We start from the raw sequence: 8,843 nt of genomic DNA on the forward strand, positions 1-8,843 counted from the left end.
GTAGCCAATCAGGTGATTTCCCTACTTCACATCTGTGTTCTTTTTGTGAAATGAAAGTTGATTGGTCACATTGCTAGGTAGAGCTCTTGGAACCTCTTCTAGTTCTGAGTGCTGCCTAATTTACAAATTGTTCTTTGCTCAAATAAACTCTACTAAATTTCATTTGCATTAGGTTTTTTTACAACACACCAGATTCAGTTCAAGCAATTTAGCATTAACTGAGCGGGACCAGTTATATCACAGCTATTTTTACATCAACGACATTTTATATGTCCATGAAAAATCCCATATCTCTGAGACAAAAGGTTGAGGGGAAGGAAGAAAGAGAATCAGAGCAATATTTTATGTTGACAGAACTTACATTTTTAAATTTTACTTGGTTTGGAAAGGACACTAGAAATCAAAAACAAGTACTGTCACTGTTTTTCTTATTATTAACTTTTTTATAGCGATAAACTATTATACCGTACATAGACGATGCCACTTTAATGCCATCTCTTAGGACATTTCTATAAGGCCTGGATCCTGACAAAAATTCAGACGAACCTTTCAACAAATGCTTCCTCAACAGTTCCACCTCTGATTCTTTTTTTTTTTTTTTTTTTTGAGACTGTGTCTCACTGTATCACCCAGGCTGGAAGTGCAGTGGCACAATCTACGATCTTGGCTCACTGCAGCCTCCACCTCCTGGGTTCAATGGGATTACAAACGTCCACCACCATGTCTGGCTAATTTTTGTATTTTTAGTAGAGACGGGGTTTCACCATGTTGGCCAGGCTGGTCTCGAACTCCTGACCTCAATTGATCCTCCTGCCTCGGCCTCCCAAATTGCTGGGATTACAAGTGTGAGCCATTGCGCCTGGCCATGATTCTTAAATTCAACATTCCAGCTACACTTTAATTACAATTTTCAAGCACCCCATTCATCTCACCTCGAGATCTTAGCATTTTTCCCCTTTATCTTGTAGTGTTCTTTCTTCATCTGGTTAATAATCACGTATCCCTCCTATATGAGTTTCTAGGTCATTATACGTAGAAAACAATACTTAGTGACTCATAAAATCTGTTAGTTGATCTAGTTTACCCCTTCCCTGTGTTTATCTCTATCATAGCATTTATAGCTCTTGGCTGTAAATCTCTTTACGTGCCAGGTTTCACAAATATTGTATAACTATAATGAAAGTTGAGACTGTGTATGGCATAATGCTGTCTCTCTAGGGTGGCACAATACCCAGTACATAGTTGGAAATTGGTTAATACATTTTGGATGTCTGGCAGATTACCAATGTGACTTATACAACTATCAACACCTTTTTTTGGTAAACCCATTGAGTTTCAACAAAAGACTTAAAGGAAACTGTCTCTAACTTCCTTTGGTGTTTGACCACGTAAAGAGAGGACATGTGATTACAAACACATGAATGATTCTTTTAATATTTGGCCCAATAAGAACCTTGAACTTACAAAAAAAACTTTAGAAATTATGTAGTTTCATTTTCTTAGGGAACGAAACTAAGCAACAAAAGAAATATGTAATATATCAAAAAATCAAATCATTAGTAATTGACAGATCAAACATAAAAACTCAGCCTCGAGTCCAGGTTTGGTGACCCCAACTTTTTTCAGAGACTATTGACCTATTTATTTAATAACAACAAGATTATATAAAGTCAAAATTTCTCAATTCTTGTTCCAACTGGATCAGTTGCCAGTACCATAACCTAATTACAAGCTGACCTGGGCAGATTTGATTCCAATGTCAAATAAGAATAATATCGTTTTCATTTTTTAAAACTTATGCAATAGATTTTTTTATTGCAACTTATCTAACACCTTTCTAATTTACAGTAGAATTTATTCCTCCTGCTTCTATGAATGTGATTGCTTTGCATATGTTTCAGTTTGATCAGAGTTAAGAAGAGTAAAGTAGTAGACTCTCCAAGAATTACCTTGTGTGTGAATACAGTTGTGTGCTGATAGCTGCAGTAATCACCCTAATTTTATTGGCTAATTTTCTTACTCTTAATAGAGAATCTCCAGCATTTACTCAATTTCCACTCTAAAAGTTTTCAGAGAGTATTCTCTACAGGATCACAAATACCTCCACTCTAGTTAGTCATGTTCAGTGTTTCAGCTGCTCTCATTACATGTGTTAGATTTCATGGGGATTTGCTAGTGCTCCTGCTGTCATCAGTTTCTTAAAAATTTAGCCCATGCTCCACCTGCAATCACTTTCTTTATGAAATGCATCACTATTGTGCAATTCACAATGGTCTCCTACCACAGATGTAGATGTACATACATAGAGTTAATCTAATTTGTACAACAAATTCTACTTGCTACAATCAATAAGATAAATGAATTGAAATAAATTGAAGTAAATAAAGATTAGACTGATCAGAACAGATCTCAGCCAAAAGGCCAAAAGGCAATTAAGTAGAGATTAAATAAGAATAATACCCAGTGCAATGAGTCGAGCCCAATGGTGGAACCACAGACTGAGTCCATATCCTCAATCTTTCAGCTTTTTCATTGTGTGATTCTGGGCAATTAACTTTATCTGTCTCTGACTCAGTTTTCTGACTGGAGGAATAGAGATAAAAATTCCCTCATAGCTTTCTAATTTCCCTCATAGCCATGTTATTAGATTTAAACCAGTTAATATTTCTAAAATGCTTAAAACAATACCTGTCATACAGTATTTTTAAAATGTGTTTTTTTAAATTGGCTTTAAGTGGACATCTGCAAAAATTCAGTAACAGGACTGTAAATTAATATTCTGCAAAATAACTGTAAACATTGCAAAAAAATAATTGTCCTAAAATTGATATAGGTAATACCATCTTAGCTCTATTAAGTGTATTTTTGTCAGCAGATGTATTATATATTTTCATAATAGAATACTGCAAATCATCAAGCAGGGATATAGTATGCATTGTTTTCCAGTTTACTTATGAAATCCTCTTTTTCATAAAGATTTTATTAAGATCTTTCATAACTTGTGCACATAATCTTTCATGAGAACACAGATGGGAGATTTTGCCTTAAAAATATTGTGCTAGTAAGGAATATTTCTACATCATACACTACTATATGCAAGATTTATAAATTATCATCAAGATATTTTTGCTATGTAATTACAATGTCTCCCAGTGTAAAAGTTATGAATAATGCACTTACAATGCATAGAAAAAATAAGTATAGATCAGAAATAACATTTATCACTTTTAACACTGAAAATTATTGAACTATATATTCTCAAAGTATGAAATAGTCTGGTTTTCCAGATATATAGAATACACCAATGGAAATTAGAGTTAAATGCAATTCAGCTAGTATGCAAACCAGTTCAATTCTGCTTGCTTTTATATCATCTTTAGAAAAATAGTAGGCTAGAGCTTTTGAAATAATTTATAAGTAAATTTAGTTCACAGTCACTGTTTAATAATCCTTACATTATTAAATGTTAAATTGATATTAACATATTTTGGTATGAAGATTGCAAGTTAAAATTTTTTTCCTGATTTCATTTAGGCAGATAAAAAAATACATTTATATTGGTATTATTCAACAAAAGCTGGGATATTGAAATTTCTACTTATGTTAATTTACCATCATTTAATATCCTACATTATAATTATAAAATACATAGTGTAAAAAATGAAAACTAAATTACTTCCATATATAATAAATATTTTATTGGTATTTTAAGCTAAAATGTTCTATTTTTGTGTTTGTCATTATTGCATTTGAGAATACAGTTTATCTAACAGACACACATGTGATGAACAGTACAGTTCCTAAAGTGAAAAAAAACTAACATATAAATATGTATTTATGAGTGCCTATATGTGTATATTTGAACATGTTTGCACAAAAGCTCATAGAACATTGTATAATAGTCTTATTTGATCTTTACAAATAAAATGCATACATGGCATTTTTAAAGCATTTTTATTTTTAATATAGACATTCAAAATTCATCAACTCAACAAGAATTCTCTATCAATTAGGTACATTATAATAATTTTGTTAACTATTTTTCGTCACATTTTAACTACTGCTGTAAATAATTGAGTGGTAAATAGTATTTAATTATTCATTTTCACATGCAGAAAGTACAGTTAATCAGTTACAAATGAACAGTTTCACTATGGGAACCAACTATCCAAACGTTATAAACAGTAAGATCAGATTATAGATTTGAGTTTCATGTTTTCATTTGGAAAAGATAGGATTACATAAAACATTAAGCAGAAACGCGCTCTTTTTGTTCACTCTATGAATAAATTATTACACTTTGGTTTTGTTGTACTTTGCCACACTTCTCCATGCTTTATTTCATGATCTCTCTTATGGTTGAAAGGAAGAGTCCATGTGGTTAACTTTTCCATCATATTGTAAATACAAAAGCCATGTTCTATTTGGGTACCTCGTTCTCTATCATCATTATTTACATCAACCTCAGTTTCTTTGATTACATTTTGCTCATTTCCTTCTAACAAATTGTATTCATTCTAGTTTGCTGATAATTCAAACTCTATTTATTCTGAAAATATTACTAACAGCTCATTTCTAAGACCTCTCTGTTTCTCAATTTCCATACACTTCTTAAGCAAAATTACCCTCTTTTGTGAATTTGTGGCTTACTTAATATGTGGCTCATAATGCACACATACAAGTCAAGTACCTTTCAATACTGTCCTAGCTGAGCTTAAAATCATATATGCATAAAATTATGCTTTATACATGTTTATAGTATTCTTCATGAGGTATTTAGCATATGGGGAAGAAAATTAGTGCTTGAGTTGGTTTAGTACATCCAAAAGTTTTAGAATAAATATCCAAGAGAAGCTGAACCATAGTGTTCTCCAAGTTTATCCAAAGTGAAGTAAACCACTAACAGAAAGACAAATATTGCATGATTTCACTTATATGTGAAATTTAAAGAGTTGTTCTCATAGAAGTAGAAAATATAATAGTGGTTACCAGAGGATTTGGAGGTTATGAGAATGAGGAATACGATGACAGCTTGACCAATATGTACCAAGCAATTGTTAGACAGGAGAAATAAGTTTTGGTGTTCTATTATATACTGGAATAACTGGAGTTAGCAATATTGTATTGTATATTTCAAAATACCTGTAAGAGTGGTTTAGGTCCTCATCACAAACAAATGATAAATGTTTAAGGTGATATGTTGATTACCCCGAATTGATCATTACACAATGCATACATGTAACAATAGGCTTACCCCATAAATATGTAAAATTATGTGCCAATCATAAATTTAATAAATAAAAGCTACAGTAATTATTAAAGCAATAGCTTCCAAGTTTCATATATCATTTTCTTTAAAAAGGAGGAATGCCATGCCACATTATTATTTTTTCTTTGTTCATCTGTCTAATAGCTTAACAAATCCAATTTCTGGTCAGTTACTGTTATCTAAAATCTGACCTAAAAAGAACCTAAAATGAAGCTGATTTTTAGTGCTAACGAATGAGCTGTCAGTAAAATCAATTGATGTAAAATGAAATGATATCTGTGATTCCAAGATGGCTTTTTCAGTTGTTATCATCATAATGCAATGTTTTTTAATATCGATTAGATGAAAAAACTATGATTTTTCTAAAGTTTATAATTTAAAAAAATTTTAATGTTTATGGGTACATAGTAGGTATATACATATCTGGGGTACATGGGATGTTTTGATACAGGTATGCAATGTGAAATAAATATATCAGAGAATGAGGTATCCATCCTTCAAACATTTATCCTTTGAGATACAAACAATCCAATTTCATTAAGTTATTTTTAAATGTACAACTAAGTTATTATTGACCACAGTTACCCTGTTGTACTATCAAATAGTACGTCTTATTCATTCTTTTTATGTTTTTTTGTGCCCATTACCCATCCCCGCTTCCCCACCCCCAGGCCTCCCCTACCCTATCCAGCATCCGGAAACCATACTTCTACTCTCTGTATCCATGAGTTCAATTGTTTTGATTTTTAGATTCCACAAATAAGTGAGAACACGCAATGTCGGTCTTTCTGTGCCTGGCTTATTTCACTTAACATAATGATCTCCAGTTCCATTTATGTCATTGCAAAAGACGGGATCTCATTGATAATAGTTACAAAAAAAATCATGGAGCATTATAACTTCAGTTGGTATATTTGACTCTTTTTTGACATTAAAACAGGTGATTCCAACTCTCTCCATTTTAAATTAGACATAAAAGTTAAATTTATCTCCACTTTGCAAAGTAGTTTGATTTAACTCTCAAGCAGACAGATGGATAAGATGTGATTTCATGTAATTTTGGTTGTTGTATACTAATTTGAGTTTACAGTTTAAAATCACATTGAAAAATCTCCCTCATTTTTTTAGTCAAATACAATTACAGAATTTTAGGTCATTAAAAGAATTGTTATTTTTACCTAGATTTCCAGATCACTGGTTGATAACATTTCAAATTGAGTGAGTAAATAGACTTTGGTTTGTCAGGAATTTAACTATCACTTTCAGGCTACTGACTCTAAAATGTTTATATTTATATTTAGGTTCACTTCCCTGTTCAGTTTCCATGTCAGTCTGGATACATAAAAAGTTAATCTTTCCATCTTGAGCATGTGATTTTCTTATTTAAAATCAAATATTTACAGTACAATAATATAGTAAAAAGTGAAAATGAGGAACACGTTTTTTCTGATGTAAGCATTTGCATCCGTAACAATTTTGTATTATTCTCAATATGTTAGTTTGCCTAAGAGAAAACAAAAGTAAAATCTGATGTATTTTAAAATACATTTAGACTTTTCATTCAAAATAAACAAACACTATTTATTACTAAATTTATAAGAGTACTCTTAAGTTAAATCCCTATAACATTAATAAAATTCTGCTAAAGCATAACATAATAAAGTATATCAATAGAAAATGTACAGATGAATAAATTTACAGAAACTACATGTAACCCAGGACCAAGACCAAAAAACATAACACCACCAATACCCAGAAACATTTATTTTTGGAAACCTTCCAAGTCATTTCATTCTCCCAGAGGAAAATCACTTTTTCTGATTATTTACATCACAGATTAGCTTTGTCTGGTTTTGATCTTTATATAAATGGAGTCACCTAAAATGTATTATTTTGTTTATGACTTTTTTCATTCAATATGTTTGTGAAATTTGTTCTTATGTGCAGCTGTAGTTTGTTTCTTATTACTGTTTATATTCCACTATGAAAAAAATAGCACAATTTATTTATTCATTCTGCTCTTGTTTGTCGTTTGGGGAGTTTTCAGATTTGGACAATTATAAATAGCACTACTAAGAATATTGGTGTGTGTGTGTGTGTGTGTGTGACAGAATCTCGCTCTGTCGCCCAGGCTGAAGTGCAGTGGCACGATCTTGGCTCACTGCAACCTCCGCCTCCCGGGTTGAAGCAATTCTCCTGCCTCAGCTTCCCTAATAGTTGGGACTACAGGCACATGCCACCACACCCAAGTTTTTGAATTTTTAGTAGAGACAGAGTTTCACCGTGTTAGCCAGGATGGTTTCGATCTCCTGACCTCATGATCCTCCCGCCTCGGGCTCCCAAAGTGTTGGGATTACAGGAGTGAGCCACCACGCGGGCCAGAATATTCTTGTCCATATATTTTGCAGAATAAATGCATGATTGCAGTTGTTATGTGCGGAATTGCTAGGTCCTAAAGTGGGTGTGTGTCCAGTTTGAGTAAATACTGCCAAAGAATTCTCAAAATAATTGTATCAATGTACATTCCTACCAGAAATATACAGAAATCAATTGCTCCATAGTCTTACCAAAAATTGTCATTTTCTGCCTCAAAAAATTTTAGGCATTCTAGTAGATGGGCTTTATTGAATTCTGATTTTAATATGTATTTTCCTCGAAACAGGGGTGTGGGAGTAGAAAAAATGTATTTTCTTTATGCCTAATAAAGTTAACTGTGTATTTTATGTGAATAAAATAAAGTAAAATACATGAAATAAAATAAAATTTTTAAAAGTGTCTTTTTTCTTCAAGTGAGCTCCTCTGTAAAGTGAGCTCCCTGTAAAAGAAGCAAGAAATTGTTTCTTTTAAAACAATTGCACAAACAGCCATTTGGATAGTCAGGTTGTGAGGTGCAAAGTTTTTTTTAGTTAATTTTCTTCTATCTATCTCATACCCTGTTGGTAGCCAACTCTGTATTAGATGCTGAAGTTAGAAGTTAGGAAGCAAAGAGGAAACACATGTACCTACTAAAAATAGATCTAAGCAAAAGTGCAAACACTGTCTCATGTCCTATAGATTGTACCTAAAAATTCCTATTTAATCAATCTTATTCTTGACATTATCATTGCAACCAACCCTCTTTAGAATACTCTTACTATTTGACTCTAAAGTGCGGTCTTCTCACTGGGTGCCTGATTTTGCTTTTTTGTACCTATAATTTTAGTCTTTTCCCATAAGAACTAGACGTGGCCATGTTATTTCATTTACCCCAAGAAAATGTAAGTTGAAGTGATGTGTCATCATCCTGGGCAGACACGTTAGCGCTATTCACCTTATCTCCTGTCCCCCGCTTCTGTAATCATGGTGGCATGTTTTGAGATGTAGCTTCTGTCACCTACGTTTCTCAAAGACCACAATGAGCAGAGGCTTTTCACTGAACTATGATGGAAATGTAGTATAAAAAATAATTATTTTAATCCATTGAGGTTTGTGTGTTCCTGGTTCCTTTCACATACTCAAACCTTTTCTCACTTATAGTTTCCCTGCCAACTTGCATTCTGAAATTGCCCAAGCTTTTTTGATAATAAGATATTAT

Source organism: Symphalangus syndactylus, chromosome 15 (genome assembly GCF_028878055.3).
Source record: "Symphalangus syndactylus isolate Jambi chromosome 15, NHGRI_mSymSyn1-v2.1_pri, whole genome shotgun sequence".
In the NCBI taxonomy this organism is placed as follows: Eukaryota; Metazoa; Chordata; class Mammalia; order Primates; family Hylobatidae; genus Symphalangus; species Symphalangus syndactylus.